Below are 23,873 nucleotides of genomic sequence, written 5' to 3'. Positions count from 1 at the left end.
TAAGAAGAATCTTAAGAGAGAAATTAGAAAAGATTAAAGAAGATACGAGGTTGCTTTGGCAAGTAAGGTGAAAATAAATCCGAAGAGTTTCTACAGTTACATTAATAGCAAAAGGATCGTGAGGAATAAAATTGCTCCCTTAGAGAATCAGTGTGTACAGCTATGTGTGGAGCCGAAATAGATGTGAGAGAAGGGTCTCTGCATCTCCTTATCGATGTTGTCTGGCCTGCTGTGTTCCAGCAGCATTTTATGTGTGTTGTTGGGGGAGATTTAGAACAATTTATTTGCTTCGGTATTCACTAAGGAGAAGAATATTGAATTGTGCGAGGGTAACGGAAACAATTGGGAAGTTATGTAAGCTATGACAATTAAAGAGGAGGATGTACAGGCGCTTTTAAGGAATATAAAGTGGATACATCTCCGGTTCCTGAAAGGATATTCCCTTGGATCTTGAGGAAGGTTAGTATAGAACTAGCAGGGGCTCTGACAGAAGTATTTCAAATGTCATTAGAAAAGGAATGGTGCCGGAGGATTAGGGTATTTCACATGATGTTCCATTGTTCAAAACGGGTTCTAAGAGTAAACCTAGCAATTAGATGCCTGTCAGTTTGATGTCGGTGGTGGGTAAAATTAATGGAAAAAAATTCTTGATGATGGTAATATATAATTATCTGGATAAACAGGTTCGGATTAGGAATTGTCACACGGATTTGTGCCTGGATGTGCATGTTTGAAAGCGCTTATGAATTTTTTGAAGAGATTACGAGGATATGATGACGAGAGTAAAGCAGTGGATGTTGTATATATATGGACTTCAGTAAGGCCTTTGACAAGGTTCTGCACGGAAGGTTAGTTAGGAAGTTTCAATCGTTAGGTATTAATATTGAAGTAGTAAAATTGTATTTGACAGTAGCTGGATGGGAAATGCCAGAGAATTGTGATGGATAGCTGTTTGTCAGGTTGGAGGCCGGTAACTAGGGGTGTGCCTTAGGGATCTGTACTGGGTCCAATGTTGTTTGTCATATTCATTAATGATCTGGATGATGGGGTGATAAATTGGATTAGTAACTATGCAGATGATACTAAGGTAGGTGGCGTTGTGGATAATGAGGTAGGTTTTCAAAGTTGCAGGGAGATTTAAGTCAATTAGAAGACTGAGCTGGACGATGGCAGATAGAGTTTAATGCTGATAAGTGTGAGTTGCTACATTTTGGTATGAATAATCCAATTAGGACATATATGATAAATAGCAGGGCATTGAAGAATGCTGTAGAATAGAGTGATCAGGGAATAATGGAGCATAGTTCCCTGAAGATGAAATCTCATGTGGATAGGGTGGTGATGAATGTTTTTGGTATGTGTCCTTTATAACTCGGAGCACTGAGTATAGGAGTTGGAATGGAATGTTAAAATTGTACGAGGAATTGATGAGGCCAGATTTGGAGTATTGTGTACATTTCCGGTCACCGAATTATAAGAAAGATGTTAACAAAATGGAGAGAGTACAGACAAGATTTGCCAGAATGTTGCCAGCGATTAAGCACCTAAGTTACAGTGAAAGGTTGAACATGTTAAGAATTTATTCTTTGTAGCGTGAATCTCACTCCACACCGTCCCATCTCACAGTACCGCGCGGTCAGACACAGAGTGCAGCAACCCCCACACGGTTGTTGTTATTTCTGTTCACTTCCACCGAAATCATTCTCTCGGTTCTCATCTTCTCTGCGTCTCTGTGAATACAGGCAGATCGTGTGGTTTCTTCCCAGTGACTGCAAACTGAACATCCCTCCACTGCCCTTCTCTCCTCCCCCTCCCTGCTCAGTTCTACTTCTGGTCTCACACAAATGATTAATCTCCCAAACACTGTTGGAGACTGCAGGAACGCTGAAGTGCTGGTGATTGGTGAGAGGGGAGAGAGGGAGTGAAGAGGGAGATTTGCTCTGTTTCTGAACCTGTTACTGTGTTATCGGACTGTGAGGCGGCAGATTCACTTTGTTTCAGACCACGGGAGTACGTTGATCGGAAAATGCGTGGGAGCTTCTCTCTTGCTTCCGACCCTGCCGAGTGTGTGATGGTTCGGTATGTAGGGAGCGTCAAATTGTGTCTGACCCCTGGAGTGTGATGGGATGGTATGAAGGGAGCGTCAAACTGTGTCTGACCCCTGGAGTGTGATGGGATGGTAGGTAGGGAGCGTCAAAACTGTTTCTGACCCCTGGAGTGTGATGGTACGGTATGTAGGGAGCGTCAAACTGTGTCTGACCCCTGGAGTGTGATGGTACGGTATGTAGGGAGCGTCAAACTGTGTCTGACCCCTGGAGTGTGATGGGATGGTATGTATGGGAGCGTCAAACTTTGTCTGACCCCTGGAGTGTGATTGGGACGGTATGCAGGGACCGACGAACTGTGTCTTGACCCCTGGAGTGTGATGGGACGGTATGCAGGGAGCGTCAAACTGTGTCTGACCCCTGGAGTTTGATGGGACGGTGTGGAGGGAGATTCACTTAAGATAGACCGGGGGAGTGTTTGTTCGGGACGGTGCCAAGGGTTCTCTCTCTCTCTCTCTCTCTCTCTATACACACACACTCCAGCACACCACATCCCGCACAACGACCCTCTTAGCTACTATCCCCCCACCACAATTTCGAAAGCCCCATTTCCTGTCACCTCCCCCCTTACCTGCTGTGGAGGATGGTAACTAATCCTCACTGTCTCGTGAACCACGCATTTCTGCAGAACGCAGAGTGTGAAAATGATGGACAGAAGGTGATTGGGGGGATTTTGAGAGAGCTCCTGAACCCCGTCTGTCGGGCTGTCGTGCCCAGCTATATATATCCCTGTCTGTATGACGGCCCACTCAGTGAAACCGCACGCTTTCAATACTTCTCTGAAATACCTGACAACCCCCAGCTTATGTTCCAATGGGTGAAGAGAGTCAAACCTCAAACACTGTGCAGCGTGTGATGGTTTCCTGAAACCTTCAATATCTAATTGTCAGGTTTCTTTGATAAGTGCAACATAGTCTAAAAAATGGCAATCTATTGTTTGTCGTCTTCTCGGAGGGAGGGGGCTCCCTTACTTCGGAGGGAGTTGGCGGTTTGTCTCGGGGCCGTGGTTTCCAGAGCACAGAGCGTCTGAAGCCCCGGCGATAAGCAGAGCAATGGGAGCGCTGACACTCAAACCAGGAATCAACTGGAGGTTGGGGTGGGGGTGGGGTATTCGTTGCAAATCTCTCTGAAAATAAAGGCTCTGAATGAGTGACAATATATCCGCCCGTCTGTCCCTCCGTGTTCACTCATCATCCCTCATTTATACCCCTTTTCCCATTCCTTTCTCACTGCCTTCTCTTGCTATGTCCTTCCTAACTTCCATATTGCATCTCCCTCAATCGTCACTTCCCTGCATCTTTCCTCCCTCTCTGTGGCGCTTTCTCTCCTCCCTTCGCCCCTCTCTGTCCGTCTCGCTCTCCTCTCTCTCTCTCTCTCTCTCTCTCTCTCTCTCTCTCTCTCTCTCTCTCTCTCTCCTCTCTCTCTCGCTCTCTTCTCTCTCTCTCTCTCTCTTTCCTCCGGCTTTCTCACGTTAGCTCGCCCTCTGTTTAGTCACTCTGTCCCCTAATTTCTCTACAGGAGTACTCCATCTAATTCAACCCCTCACTCTCCCCACTTCCCACCTTTCTGAACACAGTATACCTCATTTCTCTTTCCGCCATGCCCTGTCCTTACCGCTATCTCGCCTCCCTCTGTTTCCCCCACACTCACTACTCTTCCTCCACCCACTATCATCGGTCCAGACCAACCCCCGTCACGCCCTCAATCTCCCTTTACCCCAGCACTTCCTGCCCCTTCTCTCGGCTCCTCTCTTTATCAGCTGCTCATCTGGTGTTTGTTTGTCTCGCTGAGCTCAGAGACGCAGAGGATCCTCGACAGGATGGATGACAGCGAGATTTACGTGAATGTGCAGCTCGTAAAACCGGATTCTCCGTCTCCAGCAAGAAGTGAGTGGGGCAGAGACGAAGGGAGGGAGCTTCATTCTCTTCCTAACCAAGGGAGTGTTTGATGGGACCGTGTAGAGGAATAATCACTCTGTGTCTGACCCCGGGAGTGTTTGATGGGGACCGTGTAGAGGAATAATCACTCTGTGTCTGACCCCGGGAGTGTTTGATGGGACCGTGTAGAGGAATAATCACTCTGTGTCTGACCCCGGGAGTGTTTGATGGGACCGTGTAGAGGAATAATCACTCTGTGTCTGACCCCGGGAGTGTTTGATGGGACCGTGTAGAGGAATAATCACTCTGTGTCTGACCCCGGGAGTGTTTGATGGGACAGTGTAGAGGAATAATCACTCTGTGTCTGACCCCGGAGTGTTTGATGGGACCCGTGTAGAGGAATAATCACTCTGTGTCTGACCCTGGGAGTGTGTGATGGGACGGTGTGGAGGGAGATTCACTCTGTGTCTGACCCCGGGAGTGAGTGATGAGATGTTGTGGAGGGATATTCACTCTGTGTCCTAACCCCGGGTGTGAGTGATGAGATGGTTCGGAGGGAGCTTCACTTTTTGTGACCCCTGGACAGTGGTGGGATGGTGTGGAGGGAGTTTCCCACTGTTTCTGACCCCCGGGTGTATGTGATGGGCGTGTGGACGGGAGATTATCTCTGTGTCTTGTCTCTGTACCGAGAACGCCGCGTCCCAGTGGCTCCTATTACTACTGACCGGTGTCATTGACCTCCCACATCATATCGACACTGGAAAGACTTGTTCTAGAGGCAGCTCTGGCCTGTGCTTAGGCCACTGTTAGACACCCTCCAGTTCGCCTATCAGCCCAGACTAGGAGTCGAGGATGCCATCGTCTACCTGCTGAACCGTGTCTGCGCCCACCTGGACAAGCCGGCGAGCACTGTGAGGGTCATGATTTTTTTTTTAACTACTCCCGTGCGTTCAACACCATCCACCCAGCTCTGCCGGCTGAGAAGCTGACAGTGATGCAGATGGATGCTTCTTGGTGTCATAGATTATTGATTACCTGACTGGCAGACCACAGTACGTGTTCTTGCAACACTGTGTCGTCAGACAGAGTGGTCAGCAGCACTGGAGCTCAACACGGGGCGGTCCTGTCTCCCTCTCTCTTCACCATCTACACCTTGGACATCAACTACAACACAGAGTCTTGCCATCTTCAGAAGCTTTCTGATGACTCTGCCTCTGTTGGATGCATCAGCAATAGAGATGATGCTGAGTACATGGAGACGGTGGGGAAAGTTTTCCTCATGGTGCGAGCGGAATCATCTGCAGCTTAATGTGAAAAATACTAAGGAGCTTGTGCTGGACCTGAGGAGGACTAAGGCACCGGTCACCCCTTCTTCCATCCAAGGGGTCAGTGTGGACACGGTGAATGATTGCAAATACCTTGGGACAGGAATGGACAATAAACTCGACAGGTCAAAAATCACTGAGGTTGTCTACAAGAAAGGTCAGAGCCGTCTCTACTTCCTGAGGAGACGCATGCCCTTGAACATTTGCCGGACGATGCTGAGGATGTACTACAAGTCTGTGGTGGCCAGTGCTATCATGTTTGCTGTTGTGTGCTGGGACAGCAGGCTGAGGGTCCGAGACACCAACAGAATCAACAAACTCGTTCGTATGGCCAGTGATGTTGTGGGAAACTGGACTCTGTGGCGGTGGTGTCTGAAAAGAGGATCTTATCCAAGTGGCAAGCCATTTTGGACAATGACTCCCATCCACTCCATAATGTATTGGTTAGGCCCAGGAGTACATTCAGAGACTCATTCCACCTCGAAATATCACTGAGCTTCATAGGAGGTCTGTCCTGCATGTGGCCATGAAACTTTACAACTCCTCCCTCGGAGTGTCAGACACCCTTAACTTATTATAATTTAATTATTTATGGTTTTATATTGCTGTATTTCTTCATTATTCTTGGTTGGGGCAGCTGTATCGAAACCAATTTCCCTTGGCATCAATAAAGTATGTCTGTTTGTCTGTCAGTCCGTACCTGACCCCGGAAATGTGTGATGGATCGGTGTGGTGAGAGCTTCACTCTGCGTCTCACACGGGGAATGCGTGTGATTGGACATTCTTGGAGTTTCACTTTGTCTGTGACATTAGACATCCTTAATGCAATGGTTGTGGCGGGAACTTCACTGTGTCTGACCCCGGGAGCCCGGGATTCTGTGATGGAAGGTTCTGGAGGGAGATTACTTTGAGTTTAACCCTGTCTGTCTGTCTGTAAGTCTCTCTCTCTCTCCCTCTCTCTCTCTCTCTTCTCTCTCTCTCTCTCTCTCTCTCTCTCTCTCTCTCTCTCTCTCTCTCTCTCTCTCTCGTCTCTCTCTCTCTCTCTCTCTCTCTCTCTCTCTCCCCCTCCTCATTCCCAAAGTTGCTTTCTCGTCTCGTATCCGCCCTTATTTTCCGGAGAGAGTGTAACCAATCCCGGTGGCCAGCGGCGGGCGGCGCCTTTCCTGGAGACATCCCGGTCAAATTTCCGTGAAGGTGCAATTTCAGTCTGAGTGGGAGGGATTGGGACTGAACGTACGGATAGTGAATGTGGGCACACTCTAGGATAATTCTTATTGGGGGAAAAGTGAGAGAGGAAAGAACACGGATAGAGGGGGGAGACAGAGGGATGGCGCGGGAGTTAAGAGCGAAATTGAACCGGACTGGATACATTCATGGGAGATCAATAGAGAGACAGTGGTTTGATGAAGGACCAGTCAGTGTCGCCGTACGCTTTCAGGACTTCTCTGAAAAACTGATAACCCCCAATTTAAGTTCTAATTGAAGATGACAGTGAAACCGCAGATACCGATCAGAGTGCGTTGGTTTCCTGTAAACTTCAATATCGACATGTCTATGTTCTTTGATAAGCACTACATTGTCCAAAAAGGGCAATCTGTTGTTAGCGATATCTTCCGCAGTGAATCTCGTGTAGATTTGAGAGACTGTGAGGAGTTGTTCATTTCACTCCGAGGGAGGGGGCTCGCTTGCTTCGGTGGGTGTTGGGTGTTTAACCCTGAGGCCGTGGTTTCTCGCGCACAGAGGGACTGAATCCCCGGCGATGAGCAGCAGAGCAGAGCAGTCCAGGAACCAACCGCGGGGGGGGGGGGGGGGGTGGGGGTGTGGAGGAATTCTCTCGAACAATAGAGGCTCTGCAGGAGGGACACATATCCCTCCGTCTTTCACTCCTTCTTAACTCATTCCAACCCACTCTAATCACATTCTACCACTCATTTTTCACTCTCTTCCCTTTCTATGGTGCTTTTTTGTGTCGTTCTAACTCCCCTATCATTACGGGCTTCCTTTGACAAAGGTTACTTCCCCTTTTCTGGGATCAATGACGCAGAGGATACTCGACAAGATGGACAACAGCGAGACTTACATGAATGTGAAGTTAACTAAAACTGACTCATGCTCTCCTTTCCGAAGTAAGGGGACAGCAAAACGTGGGGGAGAGATTCACCCTGTGTCTGACCCCGGAAGTGTGTGATGTGTCGTTGTGGAGAGACCTTCACTCTGTGACTGACCCTCAATTTTCTGTCTTCAGCTGATCCTGATGTATCGTACGTGGAAATTAATTTCAAGTCCCTCCAGGCGCCCCGGATCCGGACAGATCGAGGTTTCATTTTTGTTGTTTATCCTTTTTTAGTGTCGCGAAATCTCACGGCAATGTTATAGTTATAGACAATAGACAATAGGTGCAGGGTCGGCCGTTCTGCCCTTCGAGCCAGCACCGCCAATCAATGTGATCATGACTGATAATCCACAATCAGTACACCGTTTCTGCCTTCTCCCCATATCCCTTGACTCCGCTATCTTTAAGAATTCTATCTAACTCTTTCTTGAAAGCATCCAGAGAATTGGCCTGCACTGCCTTCTGGGGCAGAACATTCCATAGTTCGACAACTCTCTGGGTGAAAACGTTTTTCCTCAAATCTGTCCTGAAAGGCCGAACCTTATTCTTAAACTGTGGCCTCTTTTTCTGGACTCTCCCAACATCGGGAACATTTTGCTGCCTCTAGCATGTCCGATCCCTTAATAATCTTATATGTTTCAATCAGGCCGCCTCTCATCCTTCTAAATTCCAGTGCATACAAGCCCAGTCGCTTCAATATTTCAACATATGACAAACCCGCCATCCCGGGAATTAACCTCGTGAACCTACGCTGCAGACCCTCAATAGCATGAATGCCCTTTCTCAAATTTGGAGACCAAAATTGAACACAATACTCCAGGTGTGGTCTCAACAGGGCCCTGTACAACTGCAGAAGGACCCCTTTGCTCCTGCTCTCAACTACCCTTGTTATGAAGGCCAACATGCTTCTCTTCACTGCCTGCTGTACCTGCATGCTTACTTACAGTGATTGATGAACAAGGATACCTATATCTCGTTGTACTTCCCCTTTTCCAAACGTGAGCTCATTCAGATAGTACTCTGCTTTCATGTTCTTGCCGCCAAAGTGGATAACCTCTCATTTATCCACATCAAACTACATCTGCCATGCATCTGCCCACTCACCCAACCTGTCCACGTCACCCTCCATTTTCCTAATATCCTCCTCATATTTCACACTACTACCGAGCTTTGTGTCATCTACAAATTTGCTAATTTTACTTTTAATCTCTTCATCAAATTCATTGATTGACCACAAGTCCATCGTATATTTCTCTGCAAAATCATCATCCCAATTCACACCCGCAATTTCTAGCCTTATAGCCTCATAGTTTATCCTTACCCAATTTAAAAAAAAAATCATCCTGTGCTCTCTGATTCTATGTTTTTCCATCAGGGAAATGGAGGAAGTTAAACTCTCTCTCTGACTCTGGGAGTGTGTGATGGGACGTTGAGGAGGGAGATTCAGTCTGTGTCTGACCCCGGGAGATTGTGTTGGGGCAGTGTAGACGGAGCCTCACTCTGTGTCTGACCCCGGGAGTGTATTATGGGAAGGTGTGGAGGGGCCTTCACTTTGTGACTGACCCTCCATTTTCTGTCCCCAGCTGAACCTGATGGATCATACGTTAAAATAAATTTCAAGACCCTCTCGGCGCCCCGGGTCCGGACGGATCCACGTCAGTTTCATTTGTGTTGGTTTAACCATTCTTGTATCGAGAAATCTCAGGGCAAAGGTACAGTTATAGACAATAGACAACAGGCGCAAGAGTAGGTCATTCTGCCCTTCGAGCCAGCACCGCCAATGAATGTGATCATAGCTGATCATCAGCAATCAGTACCCCGTTTCTGCATTTACCGCATATCCCTTGACTCCGCTATCTTTAAGTGCTCTATCTAACTCTTTCTTGAAAGCATCAAGAGAATTGGGCTCAACTTCCTCCCGAGGCAGAGCATTCCACAGATCGACAACTCTCTGAATGAAAACGTTTTTCCTCAAATCTGTTGTGAAAGGCCTCTCCTTTAATCTTTATCTGTGGCTTCTGGTTCTGGGCTCTCCCACCATTGGGAACATTTTTCCTGCCTCTAGCGTGTCCAATCGATTAATAATATTATATGCTTCAATCAGATAGCCTCTCATCCTTCTAAATTCCAGTGTATACAAGCCCAGTCTGTCCAACCTTTCAACATATGACAGTCCCGCCATCCCGGGAATTAACCTCGTGAACAAACGCTGCTCTCCCTCAATAGCAAGAATGTCCTTCCTCAATTTCGCAGGCCAATACTGAACACAATACTCCAGGTGTGGTCTCACCAGAGCCCGGTACATCTGCAGAAGGACCTCAATGCTCCTATTCTCAAATTCCTTTGTTATGAATGCCAACAATGACATTAGCCTTCTTCATTGCCTGTTGTACCTGCATGCTTACTTTCAGTGACTGATGAACAAGGACATCTAGATCTCGTTGTACTTCCACTTTTCCTAACTTGACCCAATGCAGATAGTAACCTTCCTTCCTGTTCTTGCCACCAAAGTGGATAACCTCACATTTACCCACAGTAAGTTGCATCTGCCATGCATCTGCCCACCCAGCCAACCTGTCCAATACACCCTGCGTTCTTCTACCATCCTCCTCATATTTCACACTGCTACTCAGTTTTGTGTCATCTGCAAATTTTGCTAATGTTACTTTTAATCCCATCATCTAAATCATTAATGTATATTGTAAATTGCTGCTGTCCCAGCACAGATCCTTGCGGTACTCCACTGATCATAGCCTGCCATTCTGAAAAGAACCCATTAATCTCTACTGTTTCCTGTCTGCCAACCAATTTTCTATCCATGAGAGTACCCTATCCCCAATATTATGTGCTTTAATTTTTCCCTCTAATCTCCTATGTAGGACCCTGTCAAAGGATTTCTGAAAGTCCAGGTACACTACATCCACCACTCTCACTTGTCCATTTTCCTGGTAGCATCGTCAAAAACTTCCAGAGGAATAGTCAAGCATGATTTCTCCTTCGTAAATCCATGCTGATTCGGATCGATCGTGTTGCTGCTATCCAAATGCGTCGTTATTTCATCTTTATAATTGACTCAAGCATCTTCCCCACCACTGATGTCACACTAACTGGTCAAGAATTCAGTGCTTTCTCTCTTCCTCCTTTCTTTAAAAAGTGACATTACATTAGCTATCCTCCAATCCTCAGGAACTGATCCTGAATCTATAGACCATTGGAAAATGGTTACCCATGCTTCCACGATTTCTAGAGCCACCTCTTTAAGTACCCTGGGATGCAGAACATCAGGCCCTGGGGATTTATCGGCTTTCAGTCCCATCAGTCTCCCAGTACGATTTTCTGCCTAATGTGTATTACCTTCAGTTCCTCCGTTGTCCTAGGTCATCTGGCCACGATTACATCTGAGAGTTGGTCTGTGTCCTCCCTAGTAAAGACAGATCCAAAGTAACTATTCAGCTCGTCTGCCATTTCCTTATTCCCCATACGAAGTTCACCTTTTTCTGCCATCAAGGGCCCAACTTTGGTCCTAACTGTTTTTTTCTTTTCCTCTTCACAAACCTAAAGAAGCTTTTACTATCCTCATTTATATTGTTGGCTAACTTCCATTCGTACCTCATCTTTCTCCCTTATTGCCTTTTTAGTAATCTTCTGTTGCTCTTTAAAAGGTTTTCAATCCTCTGGCTTCCTGCTCATCTTGGCTATGTTATACTTATTCTCTTTTATTTTTATACTGTCCTTGACTTCCCTTGTGAGGCAAGGTCGCTTCACACTCCCCTTAGAATCTTTCTTCCTCTGTGGAATGAACTAATCCTGCACCTTCTGAAATTTTCCCAGAAATATCTGCCATTGCTGTTCCACAGTCATCCTTGTGAGAGATTCATTCCAGTCAAATTTGGCTAGTTCCTCCATCGGTCAACTGTATCACTGAAATTTGGCTAGTTCCTCCTTCGGTCAACTGTATCACTGAAACTTCCGATTTTCCCTTCTCCTTCTCAAATTATAGATTAAAACTTATCATATTCTGGTCACTACCTCCTAATGGCTCCTTTACCATGAGTTCCGTTATCAAGTCCGGTTCATTACATTATACTAGATCCAGAATTGCCTTCTCCCTGGTAGGCTCCAGAACAAGCTGCTCTAAGAATCCATTTCGGAGGCACTTCACAAACTCCCTTTCTTGGGGTCCAGTACCAAAGTGATTTTTCCAGTCTTACCTGCATGTTGAAATCCCCCATTACAACCGTAGTATTATATTGGCGACATGCTAATTTAACCTCTTGATACAATTTACACCTTATATCCAAGCTACTATTTGAGGGATAACTCAAATATAGATAACTCAAGTAGATAACTCCAATTAGAGTCTTTTTGCACTTACAACTTCTGAGTTCTATCCATACTGACTCTACATCTTCGGATTCTATGTGACCCCTCGCAAGGGGCTGAATGTCATTCCTCACCAGCAGAGCTACCCGACCCCTCAGCACACGTGTCTGTCCTTTCGATGGGATGTACATCCTTAAGTATTCACTTCCCAGCCCTGGACCTCTTGCAGCTATGTCTCTGTTATTCCAACAACATCATACTTTCCAACTTCCAACTGAGCTTCAAGCTCATCCACTTTATTTCTTATACTTCGTGCATTCATATAAAATACTTGTAATGCATTACTCCTCTCGTTTCTCACATCGGTCCCCATTGCACTTGGCCATACTCTCCGATCCCTTCCTAAGCTTTCTGCTCCGTCAATTCCGATGTATTTCTTAATTTTTCTTATTCTCTCCTTCCCTTGAACTCCGTCCTTACATTTCCAGTTTGTCTCCTCACCCCCCCCCCCACGCTTACAAATTTAAACACACCCGTGTTGCAGTGGCAAACCTGCCTGCCTGAATGCTGGTCCCCTGCCTGTTAAGGTGCAACCCATCCCTTTTGCACAATTCATCCTTACCCCAAAACAGATCCAGGTGGTCTAAGAATCTGAAACCCTGTTTGCCGCACACGCTCCTCAGCCACACATTGAGATCCCATATCTCCCCGTTCCTGCCCTCACCAGCACGAGGAACTGGAAGCAAACCGGAGATAACCACCCTGGAGGTCCTGCTTTTCAGCCTTCTTCCGAGTTCTCTGGTCCCGCTGCAGAATTTATTTCCTCTTCTTCCCGATGTCATTTGTGTCGACATGCACTACCACTTCCGGCTGTTCCCCTTCACCCTTGAGGATGCTCTGCAATCGGTCCCTGACGTCCTGGATCCTGGCTCCAGGGAGGCAGCACACCATCCTTCAATGCAGCCTGTTGCCGCAGAAACCCCTTTTAGTACCTCTCACTATGGAGTCTCCTACTAGCACGGCTCATCGGCTTGTCTTCAGTGCTAATTTTTGACTTGCAGATCTGTCCGCTTCTGAGACTGACAGTGTCCTCTGTCCCGCCAGCCTCCAAGAGGGTGATCCTGTTTTCTAGTCGCACTTCCCCCGGGGTCTCCTGTACATCAAGCATCCATCCCTTCCTCATCGTCCCCCGCGTTCTCTCCTCCGGTATCTTCGGTGTAACGATCTTACTGTAGGTCCTGTCCAGAAAACTCTCATTTTCCCGGATGAACATCAGGTATTCCAGTTGCCTCTCCAGCGCCGCAACATGGTCCTTCAGGAGCTGAACCTGGACACACTTATCACAGTTGTAGCAGCCGGAGGCACTATCAGTGTCCTTGTCCTCCCACATCAGACAAGCATCACACTGAATCAGTTTACCTGTCGTCTCTTCACTACCGCTCACCCTCTCCAGCATTGGCGTAGTCTCCTCCCTCAGCCTCCTCTCCGAAGGCTCTCGAGCCAAAGACTCGCACTTTTCGCGACAAGGCCGCTCCCCGAGTCGAAGCCGCAAAGCTCCAATCCTTTACTGGCCGCGGTTGATCCTAATAATTCCCTGTCTGTCTCATGGTGAAAGGGTCGGGCAGAGTAGATGTGGAAAGGCTGTTTCCCCTAGTGGGTGATTTCAGGACAAGAGGTCACAGTCTTAGAATTAGAGGGTACTCATTTAAAACAGAGATGAGAAGATTTTTTTTAGACAGAGTATCTTGGAACATATATTGAGACCCAATCATTGAAGGTTTTTAAGGAGGAGATTGACAGGTATCCGATTAGTTAGGGTATCAAGGGATATGGGGAGAAAGCTGGAAATTGGAACTAAACGGGTGAATAGTTTAGATCATGCTGGAGTGGCGGAGCAGTCTCGATGGGCCGAATGATCTACTTCTGTTCCTTTGTCTTGTGATCTTGTGATCTAGTGTCCTGACCTACAGACTGATCGTAGGAAAGGTGACTTAGCTCAGATCCCGGATCAACAGCTGGAATTGTGACGTTGTGGCCATGACTGAGAATTGATAGCAGGAAGGGCAGGTGAAGTGGATCAATTTTCTGAGGTTCCGTTGTTTTTGATATACCAGAGCGTGTGGGATTAAAGCAGGACGTCGGACTAGAAAGACCGAGGTGTCCTGTTTCCCTGCTGTAATTGTTATGTGGTTAAATGGCTTCCGCCTACACCACTGTCTCCGGCAGCCCATTCGCGGCGCTCAGCACTCTCTGATTAAAATAAACGTACCCCTACATCTCCTCTGTACCGGTTTCCTAATGTCCTACTTCTGCTCCTTTACCTTGAGATCTTGTGAACACGGAGGGAACGCGTGAGAGATGCGAAGACGGGGATCTGTCTTTGATCGTCGCCTTGGGAGGGGTGGAATAGAGGGAGCGCCGTGGGATCGGGTGTGGAGGGAGTGCTGTGGAAAGATGGCACGGTCTGGGGCGATGAGTAGCGAGAATTGTGGAGCGGGGGTGGTGGAGATTAGTTAGCGCCATGTCGGTGTGGTGAGGAGGGAGGACTGTGGGAGAGAAGTTGAGGAGTTAGCGCGGTATAAAACCGTAAACCCTCTCTCCCTTTTCTTTTCCCTCTTTCCTTTTCTCACACCGTCTCCTCTCACACTCCCTCCACTGACCCTCTCTCACACTATTTCTCCTACAGACTCCCTCTGTCCACTTCTCTTCACCCTCTCTCACTGACACCTCTCTCTCCCATCTCTCTTCTATTACAGTCACTGTCTCCCCTCGCACTCTATCACTCTCTCTATGCTCACTCTCATAACCCCTTCAAGCACGCTCGTTCTTCCCACCTCTCTCTGTCGCTGGGCTTTCCGCTCATCTACCCTCCACGCCTTCCCCTCCTCTCTTTCCACCCATCTCTTCCGCTCCCCGACGCTCTCTCGCCTCGCTATTTCCCGTCTCTCTGAAATTCTCTTGTTCTCTTCCCCTCTCTCTGCAACTTCCACCTTCCATCCCTCTCTCGTCACATTCCCGACCATTCATCGGTCACACCTCGCACTCCTCTCTCCGCTCCCCATTCTCCCACTCTCTCCCCTTTCTCTCCTAGTTTTATATTCCTGTAACCCCAGGGGTCGCCTCAGGCTCGCTCAGTTCTTTTCGTCTAGGGGGAGCAGCCATCGGCCCCGCCAAACTGGATAATCAGCTGGTGTGGATACAGTGTGATGTCCCCGCCTCGCCCAAAAGCAGACAGTACAAAATATGCGATTAAATGAGTGCAATTTATAAAGGTTACTATAACTATGTGATTAATAACGATACAGAATGTATGAAGCAGAAAAAATAAAGAAAAGGCGCCAAACTTGTCAAAGTCCAAACCGTTGGAGCTCAATTACTGAAGTCTTCTGGCCACCATTCGATCCCCTCCGAACTCCCCGACTCGCAGCTCAGGACCACCCGAAGTGGTCAACCAAGCACATCTATCGTCGTCTCCTCTCCTCGGGGTAGCTCCTGGCCTTGGAACCCCGCTTGGGGTCCGTTCCTCGCCCAGTTTACAGCGTCGCACCCACTCGCGCCCATCTCCCCAAATTGCCCGCCAACAATAGCTTACAGAGTCAGAAGAAAGAACAACATTAATCCCAATTGGTTAACCAAGGAATTCAATTCTCGTTATCAGTAAATTTTAACCCAAACAAGCTTCCAGCACTCTCTCGCAACAAAGAAGCATTCCTACCTTTAACAAAACCAAGAAGCCATTTTCGATTAACATACACAGTAACAAAGAAAAAGATACCCCCTTCTCTCTCTCGCATTTTCCTGCCACATCGCTCTCTCCTCTCTTTGTCCATCGTTTTCGCTCTCTCTGTATCCACGTCTCTATCCTCTCTCCCCCACATCCTCACACACTCTCTCGCTGTCTCACCCCTTCTCTCCTCGTCACTTATCCCTCTCTCTCTTTCCTCAACCCCAGCTCTTCTCTCTCCCCGACTCACTCCCCCGTTTCCCACCGCTCTCACTCCTTTCTCTTATCTGCTCTCTCTCTCTCCCACAAAAGGTTTGAACTACACCTACTCAAAGCTGAACTTTCGGAAAGAACAATCCCGCATGGATGAGGACGAAGATCCTCCCATATCCTCGGGACCTGGCGGTCTACCAACCACTGCAGAAACACGTCAGACTGACGTCAATATGAATGGGTCACGTGCTATACTCCCAAGTGACCAAGTTTCCAATGCTTCTGCTTCGAACACTTCCTCTGTCAACTCGTCCCATAAGCTGACCACAATCTGGGTAATGAAAGGTTGTCACACGGGCCCCAATTAAATCCCTTTCCCCTCTCACTTTAGAATTATAACCGTATAACATTTACAGCACGGAAGCAGGCCATCTCGGCCCTTCTGCTTCGTGCCGAACGCTTATTCACACGTAGTCCTACCGATCTGCACCCAACCCATAACCCTCCATTCCTTTCCTGTCCATATACCTATCCAATTTTACTTTAAGTGACAATACCGAACTTGCCTCTACACTTCTACTGGAAGCTCGTTCCACACAGCTACCACGCTCTGAGTAAAGAAATTCCCCCTCGTGTTACCCTTAAACTTTTGCCCCCTATCTCTCAAATCGTGTCCTCTTGTTTGACTCTCCCCTAATCTCAATGGAAAAAAAAAGCCTATCGACGTCAATTCTATCTATCCCACTCATACTTATAAATACCTCTGTCAAGTCCCCCCTCAACCTTCTACGCCAAAGAGAACAAAGACCTAGCGTGTTCAACTTTTCTCAGTAACTGTCAGGGTCTGGTCCGGAATGCGCGTTCCCGGTCTTGATCCGGTCCGAGGGCTCCGGACTCCGGGGACTGCAGTTGTCCTTCCCGTCACCCGTGATCTAGATTGGACGCTCCTGGTTCAAGGAGACACACCTGTAACTCATTGAGCTGTCGGTTTTTATAAGGGGCCTTGGGACTGGGACCAGACGGGTGGTCGTTTCGTTCAGTTTCCTGTTTCCCCACCGTCTCCGAACTCTGCTCTGCATTCGGTGATTCCGCCCGGGCTCAGATCTGCTCCTCATTATGCTTCCCTGTCCCGTACCAGTACTGCCAGTTTGTTCCGCTCCCCCACCTTTCTTCCCATGCGCTGGTCCCGCTTCTCTGCTCGTTTGTTTTGTTTGCGCGGTCGCGCTGTCTGCCGGCCGTTCCAGAATTTCCCGTTATCATGACTGAAGTGTTGGTTACCCTGGCCTCCTTCGGGCATCTCTGGCCGATCTGCCGCTGCCCTGCGGGGGTTCTGCCCCTTCCTCCTCTTCCACCCGAACCATGGGATTGTGCCCCACACCCGCCGAGGGGTCCGCGTCCTGCCCAGCCCTCCGGGTTTCCATCTGCGGCCCGTCCAGGGAGTGGTCTCCGCCACCCTATCTAGCCACCTAGACCTGTCTACCTGCGTGCCTGACTGAACCCGGGGCCTGTCTGCCTGCCTGTCTGAACCCTGAATCCCGGGGACCTGTCTGCCTGCCTGCATGCCTGAATCCCGGGGACCTGTCTACCTGAACTCGAACTCCGAGTGCCAGCTCCGCTCTGCCGGCGTGAACTTTGGGAGCGCGCTCCGCTCTGCCTGCTTGAACTTCGGGAGCCCGCTTCACTCTGCCTGCCTGACACTCTATCTACCTGAACCCCAGCTCTACCCTTAAATGCCATGGCATTCCAATCCTGCCCTCCCCCTAGTCGATCCGTGTCTGAGTCCTGCGTTTGTGTTCACCCGGCCGCGTTACGGACTGTAACCGAGGTGCTGAGACCCAGGTAACATTCTAGTAAATGTCCCCTGTACTATCTCTATTTTGTTGACATTTTTCCTATATTTTCATGACCAGAACAGTACACAATACTCCAAATGTGGCCTCACCAATGCCTTCTACAATGTTAACACTACATCCCAACTCCTATACTCAATGCTCTGATTTATAAAGACCAGCATACCAAAAACTTCCTTCACCACCCTATCCACATGAGATTCCACCTTCAGAGAACTATGCGCCATTATTCCTAACTCACTCAGTTCGACTGCATTCCTTAATGCTCTACCATTTACCATGAATGTCCTCTTGTGTTTAGTCTTACAAAAATGTAGCACCTCACACTTATTAGCATTAAACACAATTTATCATTGTTTAGGTCACTCTTCTAACTGGCCTAAATCACTTTGCAAGTTCTGAAAACATGCTTCCTTATCCACAACGCCACCTATCTCAGTATAATCTGCATACTTACTAATCCAATTTACCACCCCATCATCCAGATCAATAATGTATAAGACAAACAACATTGGACCCAGTACAGTTACCTGAAGCACACCACTAGTCACCGGCCTCCAACCTGATAAACAGTTATCCACCATTACTCTCTGGCATCTCCCATCCAGCTACTGTTGAATCAATGTTTACACTTCATTATTAATAACTAACGATTGAACCTTCCTAACTAACCTTCAGTGTGGAACCTTGTCAAAGTCCTTACTGAAGTCAATATGAAAAAACATCCACTGCTTTACCCTCGTCAACTTTCCTAGTAACCTCTTCAAACAATTCTATAAGTTTTGTCAAACATGATCTTCCACGCACAAATCCATGTTGACTGTTCCTAATCAAAACCTGTCTATCCAGATAATTATATATACCATCTCTGAGAATGTCAAACTTACAGGCCGTTCAGTTTTAGGTTTACTTTTAGAGCCCTTTTTAAACAATGGAACAACATGAGTAATAAGCCAATCCTCCGGCACAATCCCCGTTTCTAATGACATCTGAATTTTTTCATGCCTGAGCCCCTGCTATTTCCACACTAATTTCATTTAAGGACCTAGGGAATATCCTGTCAGGATCCGAAGACTTATCCAAATTTGTATTCATTAAAACTGCGAGTACTTCCTCATCGTAAATCATGATAGTTTCCATTCATACCCTACCATTTCTCCTTACCTTATACAATTCAATATCCTTCTCCTCAGTGAATAGCGAAGGAAAGAAATTCTTCAAAATCTCCGGCATTTCTTTGGGCTCCACACATAGCTGTCCACTGTGATTCTCTAAGGGACCACTTTTATCCCTCACTATCATTTTGCTATTAATATAACTGTAGAAACCCTTTGGATTTATTTTCAACCTACTTGCCAAAGCAACATCGTTTCTTCATTTAGCTTTCTAATTTTTTGAAACCATGGCTCTCTCACACTTTTATCCTTTCCTTTCAACCTATCAGGAACATAAAGATTCTGAACCCGAAAATGTCACTTTTAAATGACCCCCATTTCTCTATTACATCTTTTACAGAAAACAAATTCTCCCAATCCGCTCTTTCTAAATCCTTTCACATCTCCTTAAAGTTAGAATTTCTCCTATCAAACATCCCTATCCTGTGTCCAGACCTATCCTTCTCTACAGTATATTGAAACTAACAACCCATTCAACAGCCTTGTAAATCTCCTCGGTACCCGTTCTGTGGTTTCCACGTCTTTCCTACAGTGAAAGCGACCAGAGTAGAGCACAGTACTCCAGGTGGGGTCTGACCATCGTGCAATACAGCTGCCACATTACTTCTCGGCTCTTAATTGCTTATAAATGATCCAGATGATCTCCAAGCCTGACCGATAATTCAGCGGGAAGAAGATCAGTTACAGATGTGGTTGCAGACCGGGCAGATGGAGTTTAACCCGGCCAAAACTAAAATGCTGCACCTTGATAGGCACCTTCAGATGTCAGATGAAACAATTGACACATTAACCAAGCCAAGACCCTGAACGGTATTGAAACATAGACACGTGGGGAACCTACAGCACAAACAGGCCATTCGGAGCCCAATGCTCTGCCGAACAGGTCTTTACTTTGAATGGGCAGAGGATCTTGGAGTCCATGATCACAGCTCTCTGAACGTGGCTGCGTTTGATGAGATGGTTATGTCAATCTTTTCTTTATTAGTTGGGGAATTGAGTACAAATATCAGAGAGTTAAGTTGCAACGTTATAACAATAACGAGCTAGGCTGAATCAGGCGCTTTGTATACAGTTCTGGTCACCCCATTATCGGAAGGATGTCAGGGAGTTGGGGAGCCTCCGGAAAGGTTTAACAGGACTCTGCCGGGATTCGCCGCCGTGTGTTACAACGAGAGGTCGGACACCTGGGTTGCTTCCTCTGGAGCGGAGGAGGCTCAGGGGAGATCTGTCTGATCTCTGGAATCCGTCAGACACTTGTCAGCCTTTGCCAAGTCAAGGAGATTGGACTCTCGGCAATGACGGCTGAAAGTAGATGAGACTGTGAAAGGGAGGGAGTGATCCTGGTGGAGGGAGAGAGCACTGATGTTGCGTGAGAGGGAGTCTCAGTGAGGGTCACGGCTGAATTCACACACATGCTGAATGGTCTTTCAACAGGTCCGCATACAGAGCAGCCGAAAGATAAAATAAGAAATAAACCGTACCGTAAGATCTGCATACTCTGCCTAGTTACGACCGTCCTCATCGCGATCGCTGCCGGGCTCTCGATCTATGGTGAGTGACCGGGCTCCGAGTGCAGTCAGACTGTAAACCAACAGAGTACAATGAAAAGTGAGCTTTAAACACCACAATGACACGCACTCGCCGCTCAGCGAGGCACTGAGACACGATGCAACGTGACTCCAAAACGCAGCTCTCCGTGACACCGACACGCCCTCGTGGTGAAACTTAAACTACCCTCGCATTGACAGGGACACGACTCTCACCATGAGTCCATTATGCCCACACCGTGACGCCGACTCGCACCTGACCGTGACGCTGGATTTCACCTCACCGTGACGTCGTGATTCCATCACAGTAATAACAACTCGACCGACATGGTGAAACGACATGCCCCAAATCGTGACACCGGAAGCTCCGTCACTGTGACACCGATACGCGCAAACTCGGGGCACGGTCACTACCAGACCCGTGACACTGACACACACCTCACTGTGAAACCAACTCCCTGAAACTGACGGGCTCCGTATCGAGAACACTGCATTCTATTCAACGTGTCTCCGACACCTGCCTCAATGAGACGCTGACATTCCCCTCACCGTAACAAAAATACGGCCCATATAGTGACACTGACACAGCCTTGATCGTGACACTTACACAACTCTCACCTTGACGCCGACAAGCGCCTCACCATGACACCGCCGATCCTCTACGCATGACACCGACACAGCCCGCTCTGCAACACCAGAATAGAATGAGGGTGGAATTGGGTAGTGTAGACTGGGAACGCAGACAATATAGTGGGACGGTTGAGAAACATGGGTAGACTTTAAAAGTGGCACAGTGCTCAACAATAGTATATACTAGTTAAGGGCAAGGAAAATTACTGACCGACAGGACAATCGGCGTGACACCGAAACGTCGATCACAGTGAAGCCGACAACGTCTCAGTGTGACACCAACACACTACTCAACTTAACATTGACACGCCACTGACCTTGACACCTACACACCACATACTGTGACATCGGCTCACTACTTACTATCACTCTCAGTATCACAGATTCGTCACTCTCTGAGCACCTTGGACCGAGACCACCAGGAACTTTGGGAACTATGTCAAGAGGTGAACCAGACCCAGCGGCAATGGCGACTTCAGGAAAATGAGTTAAACTCAACCCCTGAATCCACCATAACCGAGAATTCCAGACTGGCTCTCGCCCGGAACACCTGTCTCAAGAATATCTCAGTCATCAACAATACCCTTTCCGAACTGGAAAGCAAATTTTTCGCCCTCGAAAATGAAAACTCAGCACTGAACACCCAACTCTCCGATCTGTATCAAACACAAACCGATCTCCGTCAAAATATCAGTGACCTCGAAATGAAGTACAGGATTCTGAACGAAGAGAATGCTCTAATCTGTCAACTGCTGACCAGCAGAAAAGGTGAGTTAACACACCAAGCCCACCATCTCCTGCTACTCATCACATTGCAGAGTGACAGGAAGCTATAATCTGTTCCTGATCCAGGGTGTCTGTGATATGACAGTGGGGAACCAGTTTCACTCTGTGTCAGACTCCGGTAGTGTGTGATGGGACAGTGTGAAGGGTGATTCACTATGTGTCTGACCCCGGGGGTATGTGATGGGACAGTGTGGAGAGAGATTCACTCTGTGTCTGACCCCAGGAGTATGTGATGGGACGGTGTGGAGGGAGATTCACTCTGCATCTGACCCCGGGTGTGTGTGATGGCACGGTGGGGAGGAAGCTTCACTTTATGTCTGAACTCGGGAGTGAGTGATGGAACAGTGTGAAGGGTTGCGCCCTGAGTGTGGGATGGGACGGTGGGGAGAGAGATTCACTCTGTGCCTGGCGCCCTGAGTGTGGGATGGGACGGTGGGGATGGAGATTCACTCGGTGTCTGACCCCGGTAATGTGTGATGGGACAGTATGGACGGAGTTTCACTCTGTGTCTGACTCAGGAAATGTGTGATTGGACGGTGTGGAGGGAAATTCACTTTGTGTCTGACCCCAGGAGGGTGTGATGGAACTGTGCGGAGGGAGCTCTCCATTCCTAGTATCCTAGAGTTTCAACTCGAATGTGTGTGATGCGACGCTGTGGAGGTAATTTGACTAGGAGTCTGAGACTGATTGAGCGATTAGCTGGCACATCGGGAGCTTCACTCGGAATTTGACAGCGGGTGGTTATGAGATTGACTCCCTGTATGAGACACCTGAGAGTGTAAACTGAGTTTCCCACAGTGCTTTACAGGGTTTATGATTAAAGGGCGTGGAGGCGTTTCACTCTGTGATTGACCCCGGGAGTGTGTGATGGGATATTGTGGAGGGAGATTCACTCTATGTCTGACCGCGCGAGTGTATGATGGGATGTTGTGGATGGAAATTCACTCAGTGACTTACCCTGGGATTGTGTGATGGGACGGTGTGGAGGCATTTCTCTCTGTGACTGACCTCGGGAGTGTATGAGGGGACGTTGTGGAGGGAAATTAACTTTTCACGTTCTTGATTTCTAGAGCAACCGGGTCCCCAGGACTGGATCAGAAATAAAGGACGCTGTTATCTCATATCCACGCTGAAAACATCTTTCGATGGAGCGAAACTGTATTGTTCAAATATTGATGCAAGGTTGATGGAAATAAATTCAAAGGAAGAGCAGGTATGTGTCACACTAGAGAGGAGATATCCACGACAATCACACACCCCCGGGGTCAGACAGAACTTAAAGCCCCTTCCCCACCGCCACATCACAGTCTCCCAAGGTCAGACACAGAGTAAAACTCCCTCAAAACCGTCCAAGCACACTATCTAGGAATCAGATACAGAGTGAATCTCCCTCCACACCGTCCCATCACACACTCCAGGGGTCAGACAGAGAGTGAAGCTCTCTCCGCACCGTCCCATCACACACTCCCTGAGTAGAGACACAGAGTGAATCTCCCTCCACACCGTCCTGTCACACACTCCCTGGGTCAGACACAGAATGAATCGCCCTCCACAAATTCACATAACACACTCTCTGTGGCAGACACAGAGTGAATCTCCCTCCTCACCGTCCCATCACACTCTCCCTTGGTCAGACACAGAGAGAAGCTCTGGCCGCACCATCCCATCAAACACTCCCGGTGTAAGACACAGAGTGAATCTACCTCCACACCGACCCATCACACTCTCCCGGGGTCAGCCATAGAGTGAATCTCCTCCACACCGTTCTATTACATAATCCCCGCGTCAGACGCAGATCGAAGATCACTCCACATCGTCTCATCGCACACTCCCGGGGTCAGATACAGAATGAAGCACAGTCTACGCCGTCCCATCACACAACCCCTGGGTCAGACACAGAGTAAATCTCCCTCCGGCCCGTCCCATCAGTCACTTCCGGGGGTCCGACACAGAGTGAATCTCCTTCCACACCGTCGCATCACACACTTCCGCGGTCAGGCACAAATTGATGCTCCCTCCATACGGTCCTATCACACACTTCCGTGGTCTGAATCAGAGTGTATCTCCCTCGGCACCATCCCATCACACACTCCCAGGTCAGACACAGAGTGAATCTGCCAGCACGCCGTCCCGTCACAAACTCCTGAGGTTACACAGAGAGTGAATCTCCCTCCACATCGTCCCGTCACAGACTCCTGCGGTTAG

This window comes from Hypanus sabinus, unplaced genomic scaffold (assembly GCF_030144855.1).
Source record: "Hypanus sabinus isolate sHypSab1 unplaced genomic scaffold, sHypSab1.hap1 scaffold_533, whole genome shotgun sequence".
Lineage (NCBI taxonomy): Eukaryota > Metazoa > Chordata > Chondrichthyes > Myliobatiformes > Dasyatidae > Hypanus > Hypanus sabinus.
Note: the sequence above shows the minus strand (reverse complement) of the source record.